This window comes from Lissotriton helveticus, chromosome 6 (genome assembly GCF_964261635.1).
Source record: "Lissotriton helveticus chromosome 6, aLisHel1.1, whole genome shotgun sequence".
Taxonomy (NCBI): domain Eukaryota; kingdom Metazoa; phylum Chordata; class Amphibia; order Caudata; family Salamandridae; genus Lissotriton; species Lissotriton helveticus.
Genome location: NC_136067.1, coordinates 40686017 through 40703562, shown reverse-complemented (window position 1 = coordinate 40703562; position 17546 = coordinate 40686017).

The following is a 17546-nucleotide window of genomic DNA, read 5'->3' as shown; positions in this document are numbered from 1 at the left end:
GGGGTCAGTAAGGCCTTGCACTGCGGGGTGCTCTGTCTGCTCTTGGCATGCTGATACTCCCTCAATGCACGCGGCCAATGATCATTTACGCATGTTTTTAATAATGTGATTCTTAATGACTGAAGCTTGGAGCTGGATGGTGAAAGCAAACATTCCCTGCTGTCTTGGGTCCCCAGTTGTTGGTTTTAGCTTCAGCCTTGAAGGTTCAGCCTCATGTGCTCGTGACCTTGCATCAGAGGGGTCCAGGCAGCCACACGGTCCACTTTCAATCAGGCCTTGCCTCTGAAACAAAGAGCACTTTGTCTTTGTCAACTGCAGCATGCCAAGATGTTACCCTTCCTGAGGGTGTCCATCATTAAATGCATTGATGGCGGGCACATTAGTTGGGTACTTTTTAGGCCTTGCTTTACTGCTCAGCACATGCATTGTTTGTTGCAAGACATATTGTTAGCTCATGGAGGCCTCTTCTTGCAAGACCTATCAGTAGCTTCCAGAGGGTTGAGAGTCTGGCAATTGCTTACCATTGGTCAGCTTCATTGTCACTCTCATCTGTGTGCTTTTTATTTGTTAATGTGTGTGGGCGTTCCATTCTCTTCTTGTGGTTCCCCTCCCATGGAGAATGGATGCATTACTGTGTCCTTACACTGCCTCTCTCTGCTGTGGCCCTCATTCTGAGGTGGCTGGTAACAAGGGGTGGTGACAAAGAGGAGAGGTGTGGTGCAGCGGCCAGAGCGGCTGACTCTGGAGCACATGTCTAACGGTTCAATCCACGGCACCAGCGGCAGCTCAGCTCAGCAACATGTAACTCTGGGCAATAGCTCACTTAGGAGCATATTATCAAGCCCATTATCGCCGCTTTAGCTGCAGTTTTCTGCCGCTAAACCGGCGATAATTTTAACGCCGTCTTTGATAATATGCCCCGTAATCTCCCCAATGCCCCGCACCTTCAGACCCTTAGGGGTGAGTAGTTCGCACTTTACAAATACCGGATATGAATTTCGGTTTATTTTTCAAAGGATTCGGTGTTACTGATTCCAACTGGCATGATCTCCCAAGTTGCAAGCTATCGTGAGCTTTTGGTCCAGAATAGGTAATAACATGTGAAAACAGCGATGCAACAATTTTCACTGCGCCCTCCTTGCGACTTGATGGATGCATCATATTTACTGTATGACACATCATGTTGCAAGGAATGACAGATACGTCAGTATTTCTGACGTATATGTCAGCGCAAAAGTGACGCATTGCTGAGGTGTGTCTGAAAACAGATGTAACTCCAGCAATATGTTCTTTCGAATGGGGAAAGCCCGGGTCAATAAAATATTGACGCATTAGCGTCCTAGAAGTGGCACAGTGAAATCTGATAGATATCACTGCACCACCTATGACGCAGGTATAATGTGGCGCAGAGCTTTACAAAGTGATGCATCACCTTTTTTACACTGCGGTGCATCACAAAAAGTGACGCAACGGCGCCGTAAAAGTGTTGCAAGACCTCATAAATAATGCCCTTAGTTTCCTGCACTCTATACAAAACTCACAATTGTACAGGGCAATGATTTCATGAAAAAATATGGATTTACACTTCCGGCACTGAATGAGAGCATCACCCCGAGCTATGCTGTACAGTGGTTCATTTGACTCAGCTCAACTCGTTGGTTCATCAACTCAGCAGGGGCTTTAGCCAGCACACTCTGCCTACCCCAGCACACACTTGTACCGCCACTGGGAAGAGCCAGGTGAAAGAAGGGTATGTGCCTTTCAGCCCGGCCCTGTGCTCTCTTTTGCTCCTCCAGCACTTAGTTGATGGCTTGTGGTCGATAAACAGCGTTTACAACACAACTTTTACCACGCACTACCTTTACCACGCAACTTTTACAACAAAAGTTGTTACAACGACTTGCGTTGGGGGGCACTGTAGGTTAGGGAATAGTTTAATTTACTATACAAAACCTTCCCTACTATCCACGCGGACTGGAGTTGGAATAGTAAATTAAACTATTCACTATCCAGCGCCCCCAACGCAAGTCGTTGTAACGACTTGCATTGTAAAAGTTGCGTGGTAAAGGCATGCGTTATAAAAGCATGCGTAGTAACGACATACATCCCTTGTGGTCATGACCTCTGACCCTGCTGCAATCCACTAGGACCGTACACCTATCCCTCTGTAAAGCTGTGACATCGGAGTCAGAGTGCAATGCCATGAAACCTCGCTTTAGAATGTTGAGCGTGCAGTTAGACGCAGCAGAATAAAGACGTGTAATACTAAGTTCCATGTGTGGTGCAGTCATTGTCGGGTACTCAGGCTGGGAGGATGCTGCAAACTCCTCAAGCTGAGTCAAAGCCAACTTCTTCAAGTACCTTTCAGGTCATCATCCATGCAGGGCTTTGAATCTCTTTCTAGTAGGTGCAGAAGTTGCTTTAGCCCTACATCGGCGGTGATCACATCTGCCCATCATTCACAGGAACCTTCAACAGCTCCCTTCTCACTATGATCCTCTTCCTGCACCCTGTAGCCTGAGCTTCCATCTTTGAGTTTAGAAAGCTTTATTGAAAATAGTAAACATAGTAAAACATCATTACAAAAACATATGACATAAAATGAAAAATAGAATGATATTTGAATAAAATACATGCAGTTCAGTCCCAAAAATGGGAGGTAAAGCTATACAAAGGAAAAAGCCTTTTAAAGGTTTTTAATCAGAAGGAAGGAGAAAGAAAAAGAGGGAGGGGGGAGAGGGAGGGTGTGGCATAAAATGCATATTCAATAATAAATACATTTGTAAACAGTTAAAAATAAACAAGTGATAGAGAGAACAGTGGGAACATGGATATTTCAGGGAGCATCTCTGGAAAGAAAAGCAGTGAGAGGTGACCATAACAAGTCCTCTTTGAATAATAGAGGTACTGACGTGGCAAAGGCACGATCAAGCCTGTGGTGATGACATAGCAAGTTCCAACAAGCATGATATGAAGTTTTTGAAGTATCTTTCCAGTTGGTTGTGATGATCTGAAAGGAAATGGCTAAATGTAGATCTATAAATCTACGCACATTACAATGAACATTCCATATAGGTGACGATCCTCCCAAAAATATATGTACAATCTCAAAGGGGAAGTCTGTGGATAAAATGTCATTTAATTTTGACCAAATACGAGACCATAAGTAGGTAACCAACGGGCAGTGAAAAAACATATGAAGAAAATCACTATCCTCACATGAGCAGGACCAACATTTCTTGGACTCTAGTAATTTGAATTTGTACAGTTCAGAAGGGGTGAAAAAAAGTCTGTTGTAAAAAAAAATTAAGTCTGTGTGGTCCTGGCAGAACAAGAAGAGGCGTGTATTTTGGACCATATAGACTCCCAAGTCTGAAATGAAAACTCCCGGGCTAAATCTTTCTCCCATAAGAGTTCTAATGTAGACTTAGATCCATCCACTGAAGGACGGGAAAGTAGTTTATAAATGACAGCTGCTCTAAGTGGGATAGAAAAGTCCAGTGGGGAGGAGGGGGCCTGAACAAGGGTGGCCGGAGGGCAACCCTGAGAAAGAATACGAGTCAGAGAAGCCTTAAGGAGGGGGTATTGAAGAGAATGTGTGTTGGAAATGCCAAACGAGTCACAAATGTCTAAGAAGTACCTCGGTGATTTGTCCTTCAGTAAGTGGTAAAAAATAATAATACCTTTATCAATCCATTCCTTCCGAAAGAGTGCTCTATTATTGATCTTTAAGAATTTCTTATACCATATAGGAGTTTGGGAGAAAAAATATCAGAGGAGAGATGAGAGCGAGACAGGGAAGGAGCAAGGGCTTTGGAATTATTGAAAATGGGAGTGGAAAGATGCTTCGGGGTTGAGATAAGCGAGTAGCTGTGAGAAAGGAGAGGGGTGAGAGTTGAGCAAGTTCAATTGAGCTCCAAGCTGTTATGGGAGGACAAGAAGAGTCGGTTAGGAAGGGCCAAATTTGCTTTAACGTGAAGGCAGAATGATAGCAATTGAGGTTAGGAAAATTAACTCCACCTAAGTCTTAGGGCTGTTGAAGACGGAAAAGAGAAATCCTAGCTTTACGATTATTCCATACAAATTTAGTTAGGGAACGATTTATGGTACTAAAGAAGGAAAGCGGGAGGGAAACAGGGATCATAGAGAGATAAAAATGAATACTGGGGAGAAGCATCATTTTAATAGTAGCTAGTCTCCCCCACAAGGATAAGAAAAGAGGGGACCACCCTCTATGAGTGCAGAGAATTTTTAAATTATATCAGCATGGTTGATCTTAATAGTTTCCCTAATTGTGTTAGCATAAAGGACGCCTAAACATTTGATGCTCTTGGGATTCCATTGGAAGCCAGAACCAAAAAAATGTGAGAAGGACAACATTTGTTTAAAGGTAAAACTTCTGATTTGTCAGTATTCAATTTGAAGCCAGAAACTAAGGAATATTCTTGTAATAAAGAGAAAAGAGAGGGTAAAGAAGTGGACGGGTTAGAGATGTAAAGTATAATATCATCTGCATAAGCAGTAAACTTAATATCAATATTCTGAAATTGGACACCTGTGTAGAGCTGTGAACATCTGAATTTTTCAAGAAAAGGCTCTAAAGCAAGAATAAAAAGAAGTGGGGAAAGGGGACATCCTTGCGTAGTACCTCTACAAAGAGAGAAATATTTGGATTGAAAACCGTTTACCCATATAGAGGTAGAGGGATCAGAATATAAGCAATTGCATATATTGAATAAAAGGGGGACTAAAACCATGCCATCTCAAAGCTCTGAACATAAAGTCCCAACTTACCCTAACTAATGCTTTCTCAGCATCCAGCGTGATGGCGCAACAGGTGAATCCATTTTAGAGGCAAGGTGGATGATGTTGAGGAGAGTTCTCAAATTGTCGGTGATAGATCTTTTTTTGACAAATCCAGATTTATAGATATTGATGAGGTCAGTGTGAGAGGTCGAGCCCCGACACAGGAACACAACAACAGGAACCAGAATCCTTCAGGGTCAAGAAGGGACACTATAGGGAAACCCTCCATCCTCGCGATAACCCTGAAGGATTTCCACCTACCTCTCGTCTTTATCCACAGAGTGAAACAGGGTCCAACGAGGGAAGAGTTAACCCCGGAAGCAGTGGTAGAACCTCCTTGAAAGACGGGACCATCGAGGAAGCAGGGGCGTTGTCCTGCGGAAGCAGAACCCGAGGGGAGGAGCTGAACGCGGAAGGAGCTGTTGACCTGAAGAGACAGGAACGCGAAGAAAACGAGGAAAGCGAGGACCGTGAAGACAACCACTGGAGCGAAGAGTGGTGGCGTCCACCGGAGGAGGCTGAGGAGCGGCCGCGACTCCGGAGAGTTGCGGCGGGGACGGTGAGAACACCGTTGCACAAGCTGTCGGGGAGGGTAGTAGCGAGGGAGGAGGTCGGGAGGAGGCTGTCGAACAAGGATAAGGAGCGTGTGGGGGTTAATCACTCGTGAATGTACCTTCCCTGGGCACGCTACCCTAATCCTTCCACTGACTCCCTGAACCCTCCCAGCACTGCCACCGTAACCCGAGATCCCACCCTTATACAGATTCATTTACTTCCTATCACTCGCGCACGAGTTCTAAGAAACCACCGGGTGTTGGTGACGGTAGTATCAGTATAAAACCAAAACAGATACCTGACCCCCATTTTGTTCTCTTCTTTCTGAGCCTCCGGTTCCTAACACCACTGCAGAGGAAACAAGGTCTCCATCCACAGCCCGGGCCCCTTACTGGAAGAACCCAAGACTGATTCCACAACATCATCGGAGGACACAGAAGAAGAAAAAGGCCCTATACCTACTCCTTTACCCTCACAACCTGTAATATCTGACAATAAAACCACCACTGTCAGACAATATATAAAGTCTCCGCGTCTATATATCCAGCCTGCCTTCCCACAGTCAGGAATAACATTGTTGATACGGATGGCCAGTATTTTAGCTAAGATTTTACAATCTGTGTTAATTAAAGAGAGGGGCCTGTAATTTTTGCAAAGGGAGGGGTCATTGTCCTTTTTAGGGATTAAACATAACATTGTCTGGGTAAAGGATACCTTTGACTCCCCTTCGCTAAGAAAATGATTGATCAGTGAAAATAAATTAGGTATTAAAATTTGTTTAAAGTGGAGGAAAAATCGAACAGTAAAGCCACCTGGACCAGGAGTTTTATCTTTGGGTAGAAGATTGACAGCATTAATAAATTCCTTTTCTGAGATAGGAATATCCAGTGATGTAAGAGCTATAGAATCATCATAAGATTTAGGGATAGATTGAAAGAAGGAGTCAATTTGAGCAGAGGAAGGAGTAGACCTCGGAGTGTAAAGGGAAGTACAGTATTGGACAAAACAATCAAGAATTTTATCATTGATGGTATGACGAACTCCGGAGTTGTCAGTAATAGCAATAATTTTAGATTTCTGCTTCTTAATTTTAAGATGGTTGGCCAGAGATTAGCCTGCTTTATTCCGTCCACCATACATTTTTGCGTTAAATTTGAGGAGATTGTTACATGCAGAATCCCAGGAATCTCTCTGGGAGAGGTGTGGAGCCGCGGCCAGGGCGACTGACGCTGGAATCTGGGGATCAGGGTTCGATCCCCGGCTCCGGCGGCAGGTTAGCCCGGCACCATGTGACTCTGGGCAATAGCTCGCTTAATCTTCCCGACAGCCCCAGGCGCCTAGAGACCCTTACGGGTGATTGTGCGCTTTACAAATGTGGATTATTATTTGTTATATTGCATTTTCACTTTGATAAGAGAAGAAAGGGTATCAGTGGAATTAGTGGCGAAATATTGATGTTTGAGAGCTTTCATTTGTTTAAGGATGAGAGGAGATTCTAAAAGAGCTTTTTTCTTCTTCCGAGATACAAAATCAATAATGAAGCCTCTACCAGTGACCTTAAAGGCATCTCAAATAGAGTGACATTGAGAAGTAGAAGAAAGATTGTTCAGAAAGAATTCCTCCATAAAAAGCGTAAATTGCTCAACAAACTGGGTATCTAGGAGAAGAGAGTTATTGAAGCGCCATCGATGAGAAGGAGGGGAAAGTGAAGGAAATTCATATCTAAAATGATGAATAAGAATAGAGCCGATTTCTGAGTTGGTCATGAATTGTAGGGCATGCTGAGTGAGAAAAATGTAATCAATTCGGGAGTGAGATTTGTGAACGGGGGGAAAAAAGGAAAACTCCAACGTTTCAAGGTGAGAGATTCTCCATGTGTCTATTAGACCTCTAGAGGAAATAGCTTTACGAAAGGTTTTCTGCATTTTATTGGGAACATATTTGGTTTGTGATTTTCAACCCAAAAAGGGGTCCATGAGTTGGTTACAATCTCCACCCACAATCAAATCATCTACAGCATGCGAAGAAAGAAAAGTAGAAAATCATTCCAAAAATTAAAATCAATGCCATTTGGACCATAAATGTTACAAAAGGAGAGTTGAGTATTGTTAACAGTGGCATTTAAAAACAACCATCTACCATTATCATCATGAAACTCATTTTGTAACTGAACATTTAAAGATTTATGACATAAAATGACCACACCATTTTTGTTATTCACTGCCGGAGAGCAAAAAACTTCTCCTACCCATTGTTTATGCAGTGAAGACAGATCTTACAGTTTGAGGTGTGTTTCTTGCAACAATGCAACATGACACCTTAGTCTCGCTAAATGAGATAAGTCAAGTTGCTTCTTAACAGGGTTGCGAATACCTTTAATATTCCACGAGATAACACAAAAACCTTTCATCAATAGGGTTTAAATAGGGATAGGCTTGAAAGTAAAGACAGGTCAAAAAAAAGGAGAGGAAGAGGATAAAAAGACAAGAAGAGGATGAAAATTAGGAGGTAGTAAGGGTATAGAAAATGGTAAAAAATGTGCGATATGGCCACAAAAAGACAAGGAAGAATGAACAATAAAGTACTGTAAACTGAGATTGAAAGAATGAAGATAGAGAGAGAGAGATAAAACGGGAGGATAGGGCAAGAAAAAAGGGAGAGATAGAGAAGGGAAGGGAAAGGAAAGAAGAGCAATAGAAGAGGGGAACACCGTCGCCCGGAAAGAGTTAGGAAAGAAGAGATGACAGAAAGCCAAATGGCTTTAGCTATTTCGATCAAAAAAACAAAGAACATTAAGGGGGGAAGGGGTACGGCAAAAATCAAGACGGCCACTCCATAGGGAGGAACACCGAGAGGAGACAAATCTACTTTACCATGACAATTAAAAAAAGAAGGGAAAAAAACCTCTAAAAAGAAAATAATAGACAGCTAAGACCAGGAGGAAGGGAACTTTCCAGACATTAGGGGACAATGCAACAAGATACATCAAACATTATGGACAAACGGGTGGTGGATGCAGGAATCCTCAACCTCAGCACGGGTAGGACCTAAAAGATACGAATAAGAAATGTAGAAGAGAACGATTAACAATAACATACAACATACGCCAATCCTAGAGAGTAAATAAGAAAACAAATAACAAGACAATCAATGTTTGCTAAGTTCCATAAGTTCTCCTCGGTGAGTATGAATAAACTTCTGGAGGTCAGCTGGGTCATCAAAAGAAAATGTTCTGTCTTTGTAAGTCACTTTGAAAAAACAGGGGTGTATGAGGCCATAGCGAGCTTTTATGGATTTTAAGGCTGGTCTGAGATCTAAGAATTCCTTGCTTATGCTGGCAGTTAGTTTAGATACATCCTGACTGAAAAAACGTTGTGACCGGACCAAAAAGTCTGTTTGTGCTGCTTGGCAGCATTAAGGATTGCCATCAGGTCAGAATACAGAAGAAAATAGGCGATGATACCTCTTGGCTTGGTAGAAGAGGATGCACTCTGAGGCCCTAATCTGTGTGCTCTTTGAATATTAAAATCCAATGATTTTGGAAGGCCAACTATCTGCAAGACTTCAGATTTCAAGAAGGAGATCATGTCAAAACCTTCGGTACCTTCTGGGATTCCATAAATGTGCAGGTTATTACGCCGGTTGCGATTTTCTAAATCTTCTGTAGTCTTCTTAAGTTGGGTAACTTCTTTGGTGAGGCTGTCAACTTTGGTAACGACATCCTGTGTGTTGCTTATCTTCTGTTCAACATCAGAAAGTCTCAGATCAAGGCCGGACCATTTCTCCTTAATACTTTGGAGAGTAGCGGTGGTATCCGACATAAAGGAGCAAATGAGGTGCAGTTCATCCATGATGTCCTCTAATGTGAGGGGAAGAGGTGATTAAGATGGAGAGGAAGGGTCCTTCTTAAGTCGCTTACTGGTGTTGGCTGTTGAGTCCTTACGACCTCCAGAATAAGACCCTGGAGCCCCATGAGGTTTGTTAGACTGCGTATGATCCATGGTGAGAAGAAGAGATAGGTACAAAAGAACAGCTTGTGAAAGTCAGGAGGAGACCACAAAATTGCAGAAAAATATAGTCAGTGAAAAGCCAGGGCAAAAGAGCACAGAGCCAGCAGCCCGAATAAATGCAGTACAATACAAAACATCAAATTGCACACAATGTTTTAGCAAAACTGTATGCATTGAAAGAGTAATGTACTGAGCCAAACTAACGTCCCATAGCATGTAGCCTTACTGTGACTAGTACAAAAATATTCCAACAGCTGACAGGAAAAGGCACTGAAAAAATAAAAATGCTGCCATCATTATGGGGAGACAAACTCCAGATGATAAATATCAAATCTATATGATATTTAAAAGCTGTTCCTCGTTTGAAACAGTCAGTGCTGTAGATAGAGCAATATCAGAAAGCTCCGTGCGTAAACGGTGAGACGAGCTGCATATCGCCAATATGCGAGCTGTTACGAGAACCCATTAAATGGCGGCCTCTATGAATGGGAGCACTGAGGCAAATTAACTTTAGTGGAGAAAGGGGTCTAAACAGACATGAATTTGGTCAGAAACCTGCCTCGGCAGTCCTGGCAGTTTCCTACGCTCTCACATCCCTTTGTGAGCGGAAGCGTTGCGGGAAAAGGGTCCCTCCAGATTGAAGCGTAGCTCGGCGCTGCAGAGCTCCTCAGGTTGCGCCCATCTTGTTGCTGTCGCCGCACGCTCAGCGGTTACCCAGAGCTTCTGTCTTTGCCCTGTGAAAGGGAGGGACATGGCGTGCCTGTAATCAAACTCTGTAATCTCACCGTTTACCCCTGCACTGCTGGACAGAGCCCATGGTTGTGTGCAATAGCACTCTGTAAGCTCACCTCTTATCCCAGAACTACTGGACAGAGCCCATGGTTGTGTGCCATCACACTATGTAATATCACCTCTTACCTCAGCACTGCTGGACAGAGCCTATCGTTGTGTTTACTGGTATTCAGACAAAATATTGAGTAAAAAATATCATCATGCCAGATATAGAGTCTAAAGTATTGTGATATGCAAATATCGTCAGCAAGAATTTGAATGGCAAGAATATCGATTTTAAGGTAAGTAATATCTATTGTAAAAATATTGAAGTCATTAATACTGTTTGCAAAAATATAGTTGTTTAAAATATCATTTGTTAATGAGTGTCGGTCTTGTTCTTTCTTGCCCGGCATGGTTTCTTCCACCACCACACAAACCTATTCTTGTTTTATGTTACTATAATCAAGAAAGAAACACAATTGAATCGTGCAGAAATTGTCACTTTCAAATTGTGACATACTTTACTGTGGAATTTCAAGTGTTTTGATTTTCATGTTGAAGTAATCAGGGTTCCCAAGGCCTACATGCACCGAAGATAACCCACTTACACTCAAGAACTGTTGGCACGGAAACTGTAAAAGGCAAAGAACAAGTTTATTAAGACCCCATGGGGTGGTGGTACACTCAAACAGCACCCTTCGGTAATGCAAGAGGTATCACACCGAACACCGGTGTGACCCCGATTTATATACAGTTTTGGGGCAATAAAAGGTAGGCGGCACAAGTTAGGACACATTTATATACATATATGGTCATGTTTTGGAACACTGCCAGCTCATTGGAGGGGGCACAACTCCGTTGGTCAGTTTGGCGCACATTCCTGAAGGCTTACTGGTCAGTTGGGACTGCGCATGTGCAAGCTTGACCAGTACTAAAAATAGCCTGTTGCTGGGCAGACTGAAGTGGTCAGTGGAACGGACAACGGACTAAAGGGCACGCCGGCCACGAGGCCGCTTATGGTCGAAGATGGCCGCCGCAACATTCAAAATGGCGTTTTCATACATAGCCAAGTTAAGGAGGACAGCGTGTAGTTTCAGCTAATCGCTAACGCGGCCATGCCAATTACGACAGACGACCCTTTTAGCGTTTAGCTGAATCTACCTCATAGTGAACATAATCAGGATGTTCGTCCTCGATGTCTATTAACATTATTTGTGTTACTTCCTTATGAAGCATCATTTTGTCATGAGCAAGAGCTCGTCTTGATGGTATGCAAGCTGATAGACACATAGAACATAAGGCTGGGCCACATTGAATACATAGGCATATGAAAAACATTGCTCCCACGATTATACATAGAATCGTCAACAGTTTCCAGCCCCAGGTAGCAAGCATGGACCAGAACCATCCTGAAAGTGTCCAAGTTCCATTGTCCGGATGTATCTCAGCTGCGATCTTGTGGAGCTTGGATATAGCATCATAAACAGATGGAGAATTGTCCGGAATGTATACACAGCAGCTGCTTCCGATGATTCTACATGCCCCCCCACGATCAGCCAGAACTACATCCAACACCATCCTGTTTTGGAGCGTAACAATTCTAGAAATCTGTAGTTCCTCAGTGATGTTTCCCAAGGCAATGGCAGTGTCATTCGCTACAGCCTCAACAACACGTGTCAGTCGTCTTATTTTTCCGGCTGTTCAGTGCAGCCCCCACGAAGGAAAATAGTCCCAAATTGAAGTCCACATACTGTTGCAAAGCAGTATCGGTTTGGTCTATGTCATCCAAAACAACAGTCCGTTTAACCCTATTCAGGACGAAATCATGATACAAAGTATAATCATTGTGATACATTGGTGGGGCAATGAATACAGGAGGTAGCACAAACGATACATAGCAAGTGCCCAACCATCCCAATGGAAGCTGATGGTAACCCTTCGTTCCACAAATGAAGTACGTGTTTCGTGATGCTACAAATGAGATGCCATTCGGACTATCAAAAGTAAGGGTAGTGTTACATTCGCTTTTCCCCACTGCAATCGAACCCTTATTCCTAATACACAAATCGGCTTTAGTGGCAATAACATTAATACCATGTGCGCTGGATACATTTACATTTCTCTGGTTGCTGTACACACGTGGGGCAGACATATTATCAGGCCTGTACTCCTCCCATTCAAATCGAGTACCCTCAGCCTGCGGAAACCCATCCTTGTCATGGGTGCATACTTTGTTCAAACGGAAAAGCACCCCCCCTTTGGTTGGCCATCTCAAGGTAAAGAGGAGGGTGTACCAGGCGTTACATGATCCATTGTGCGAAAACGGGAGTGGAATGAGTGGGGTGCCCCCTCTTTTCTGGTGCCCTGGCAACATCCCACACACCCAGCAATTTGAGGTATTGGTCATATTATGTGTGTGATGAAGAATCTGAATAAAACTGTTATTCAGATAGGTTTGCCGATGTCGTTCTTCGTGATAGGGTAATGTAAAGTGAAAATGTTCAGATGGAGCCGGGGTAGTCGGCAGCAAATGTTCACGTACAGGCACCACAAGTTCAACTACCCAGGCTATTACAGCTATCACCACAATAGTCAGAACAAAGAGAAAGGCACCCAATATTCGTTTATCTCGTGATGCCGTTGATTCCATAGTTCAGGAATACTCGTACAAAAGTCTCAAATAGCACAAATTGTTCACAGAGTCTCAGATACACGTACGTGTATACCTAAAAAAAAAGAAAAATGCGGTGCTGAACTCCGAGGTAGCCGTTGTTTTCTTCTCCGGGCCAAGACGGGTGTCGCTACACTGGCAGAACTGATCCCCCCCCCCTTGGAATTCCCGGTTTCCGTTTCACAAACCTGGAGCGGTAACCAACCAGTCATTAAAAATACAAAAAAAATCTTCTTATCGAGGACGCAAGTTGTAGCGCTCTCGTCCGGCAACAGCGTGGTCCGGGAAGGCTCCCTCAACTTCGGCCGACGTCACAGCTGGGCTCTTTTCTTTCTCCAAAATCTCCTTGTAGTCGGTCAGCACAGCAGGGGTCACCAGATCCGGAGAGACACGGCGGCAATGTGTCGAATGCACCCACCGCTTCCTGTTGGTCACTCGTACAGCTGTTCGGGTTGCAAGGAGGACCTGTTCGGGGCCTATCCACCTGGGCTCCAAACTGCTTGCTCTCTCAAACGACCGAATCATGACGTGATCCCCAGGACGGAGATCATGGCCCTCTCCAGTAGAGTTGTCAGGGAGCGCTTCTCGAACCTGTTGATGAATAGAGAGTAAATCATTTGTTAATCGTGCCAAATAGTCGTTCATCATAACACAAGGCACATCATGTATTAATCGCGGTTTAGGCACCCCCCAGATGTTCATGGGGCGCCCAAACACCACCTCATAGGGGGTAAGGCCAGTTCGTGAATGGGGTACTGATCTAAGAGAGAGCAGTGCTAGCGGCAAAGCGTCTGGCCACTTCAACGATGTAGACGCCACAATTTTGGCCAGCTTAAGTTTCAACGTAGCATTGTACCGCTCAACCAGACCTGCCGACTGCGGGTGGAATACAGCGTGGAACTTCTGCTGAATCCCTAACCCCTTCAGTACATACTCCACAATCTTTCCGACAAAATGAGGCCCATTATCGCTCCACAGAAATTTGCAAACTCCAAAGCGAGGAAAGAATTCCTTAAGCAACACCTTGGCTGTTGTCAAAGCCGTATTGTCTTTCGTGGGGAAGGCCTCAACCCATTTACTAAAGGCACATACCACCACTAGGACATACTTCAGTTTGTTGCAGCGCTCGAGTTGGATGTAATCCATTTGGAGTACCTCAAATGGTGCAGAAGGTGGAACGAACCCTCCTTTCGGAGTATGGGTCCCCTTTCCGGGATTGTGTTGTAAACAAACCAGGCAGGTCTGCACTACTCTCTTCGCAGTATTAGCGATCTCAGGATGTTCCCAAGCTCGTGTTAACAGCCGAGTAATTGCAAGAGCTCCGACATGCGCCAGTCCATGTGTCATCTGGACCATCGCCTGCAAGTAAGCCGCAGGCAATTTCCATTTCTCCATGTCTTTGCTTCTCCAACAACCCTCGTCATCTAGTACCCCATCTGCTGCCCATGCCGCAAGTTCAGATTCAGTAGCTGATTTTTGAATGTCCAATATTTCTGCTCTAGCATCACTCCATCGCTCAGCCTGCGATTGTATCACATACATGGGGGAGCTAGTTCGGGACATAGCCGTTTGTCTAGCTATGCTGTCTGCAAAGGCATTTCCTTGGCCCACTTTATCCGTGATCTTTTTATGAGCACTGCATTTTACTATCGCTACTTTCTTTGGGCCAAGCAACGCATTTAGGAGATCATGCACTAGCTCTCCGTGCATAATGTGTTCTCCGTGAGATGTCAGAAACCCACGCTCCCTCCAGAGTAGCCCGAAGTCATGTGCTACTCCGAAGGCGTACCGGCTGTCTGTGTATATGTTCACACATAGGCCAGCACTCAATTCGCAGGCTCTTGTCAAAGCTATCAGCTCTGCTGCCTGAGCCGATTTCTGTGGTATCCTAGCTGTTTCTACCACTGTCTTAAGTGTCGTGATCGCATAAGCTGCGGAAGTCGTGCCATCTGGCAGCCTTAAACACGATCCATCAACCCACAGTTCCCCATCCACATCTGGAAGTGGCGCATCCTGTAAGTCAACACGACCCTTTGTCTGTTCCTCGGTCAGGAAAACACAATCATGATGTTTTTCTTCCTGACCCTCCTCGGCCGGATAGGGCAATAAAGTGGCAGGGTTCAGGGTAGCGCATCTTTTTAGTGTAATATGTGGCGCCAAAAGTGTCAGCTCGTATCCCGTTAGCCGTGCACTCGTGAGGTATTGGGTCTTTGTTTGGTTTAGCAGAGCATCTACTGCGTGAGGAACTAACACCAGCAGTTTATGCGATAACACTATTCCCTCACTCTGTCGTATGGCCACTGCCGTTGCTGCTACCGCTCGAAAACACCCAGGCAACCCTCGTGCTACAGGATCCAAAATGGCAGAGAAGTATGCACATGGTCTCTGCTTATCCCCGTGTAGTTGCACTAACACTGACAACGCGCACCCATCATTCTCGTGCACGTACAATGTGAAAAGTTTCGTGTAGTCTGGTGTGCCTAACACGGGTGCAGAACAAAGGGCCTGTCTCAACTGTTCAAAAGCCTTCTGACAATCATCTGTCCATTCTAGAGGCATTGGTGTAGCTTTGGACATAATGCTAGCAAGGGTTTTATGATGTGTGAAAAACCCATAATCCACTGTCTACAAAAAGACGTCAATCCTATGAAGGCACGTACATCTCTCTGCGTGCGGGGGACTGGTGTATCTAAAATTGCTTGAATTCGATCAGATGTTAATGCACGCCCCTCCTTAGACAACAGATGACCGAGGTAGGTCACCTGAGGTCTACAGTATTGGAGTTTCTTTTTCGAAACCTTATGATTGGTTTGTGCCAAAAAGGAAAGCAACGCAAGTGTACTTTCCTCACATTGTGCATAAGTGTCAGCAGCAAGCAGAAGGTCATCCACGTACTGGATGAGAGCAACGCCAGACTGCAATTTAAACGAATCTAGCTGCCTTTTCAAAGCCTGGCTGTAGATGCTAGGGCTTTCAGTATAACCTTGGGGAACACGACAAAATCTATACGATTTATTATTTAACGTGAAGCCAAACAAGTATCTGCTATCAGAATGAACAGGAATGGAAAAGAACGCATTCTTTAAATCAATTACGCTAAACGTGGTGGCCGTGGGTGGGACCAGCGTAAGCAGAGTCGTAATATCGGACACCACCGGGTATTGGGGAATGACAATTTTATTGATCTCTCGCAAGTCAATAATAAAGCGATAGACTTTGTCGTCAGTATCTCGTTTAAGGATCGGAAGAATAGGACTGTTGCAAACATTATAAGGGACCTCCTCCACAACCCCTGCAGAAATCAAATCCTGAACAATATGTGTCAATGCAAGTTCACCTTCTCTCGAGATCTTATACTGTGGTACTCGTGGTAGAGGGGCCCCCTCCTTAACAGTAATGTGTATTGGTGGAATACGCATCTCTCCCACATCCATATCTGAGGTCGCCCATAACGTATGCGGCAGAGAGGCCAAGGCTGGAATATCTGAGATGGCGTAAAACCTGTCGGGGTCAGGATAATTGTCATTCAGGATAACCCTCACTCCCTCAGGAGCGCAACGTATCGTTGCTCGAAAATATTTAAGCAAATCAATACCCAGGATATTATCTGGTGTATGGGGTGATAACAAAAATTGACCAAAACTAAAGTATTTGTCAAGACATAGTGCAAGGGGCTTGGACAATGGGCTGGGGGAGGGTGTGCCATCAAACCCTACACATGTAATCATTTCGCCAGACAGGGGAGCCCTCGGAACCAAGTTTTTCGACAAAGCGCTACGTGTAGCTCCTGTGTCAACTAGAAATTGATCAGTAGAACCCAGAATACCCGCTGTTACATATGGACCCTGCTGATCTACCGGCACTTCAACTGATTCCTTACCCCATCCTACGCAGTCCTATGCATGCACATAATCCTGATGCTCCACATTCTCACCCTCCGAAATCTGATATTGATTCCGCCTATCAAACGTGTTTCGTTCATCCTGGCCACGGCCCCTCTCCTCAACCCTTCCACGATCACTTCCGCCACCTCTCGCTCCCGCATAACCTCCTCTCGACCTTCCACCTCCTCGACCACGCTGACTACGCTGTTCACGAAGTACCGGACAATCTTCGGCCCAATGCCCAAACTCCATACAATAAGCGCACTGATCCTCCGCTATGTCCGTACGACCATACGACGTATTTCCTCCACCTCGTCTACCTCTATCATTCCCTCTACCCTGTGTTCCCCGAACCTGCGCCAACATCACCTTCGTTTTCAATTCCTTCGCCTTTTTCTCTACACTTTCTTTAGCCTCCAATTCCTGCCGCTCATAGTACTGAGCCATAGTTAACAAAGACGCTGGGGTCGCCGTGGCCCAGGAACTTTCACTCGACTTCAATCGTTTTGCAATCTCCGGTAGGAGATTAGCCACATACTTATCTACAAACAGATGCCGACCCGTATCGTCTGTTAAAGATTGACCACTGTAATCATGGAATGCCTCCTCAAAACGTGTAAAGAAATCTGAAACCGTTTCATCGGGTTTCTGTTTACACGACGTTAGCATAGTCCAATCGATCTTTTTAGAGGGAACAAGCGTCTTTAATTTAATCAAAATAGCTGCCGGAAGATCTAGAATTAACTGACAAGGCTTACATGCCGGTTCCCTATCTAAATCGGCAGCATTTATTTCTTTCCATGTGCCCCCCAATATTGTTTCATCATTATTTTTACGAATCTGCCT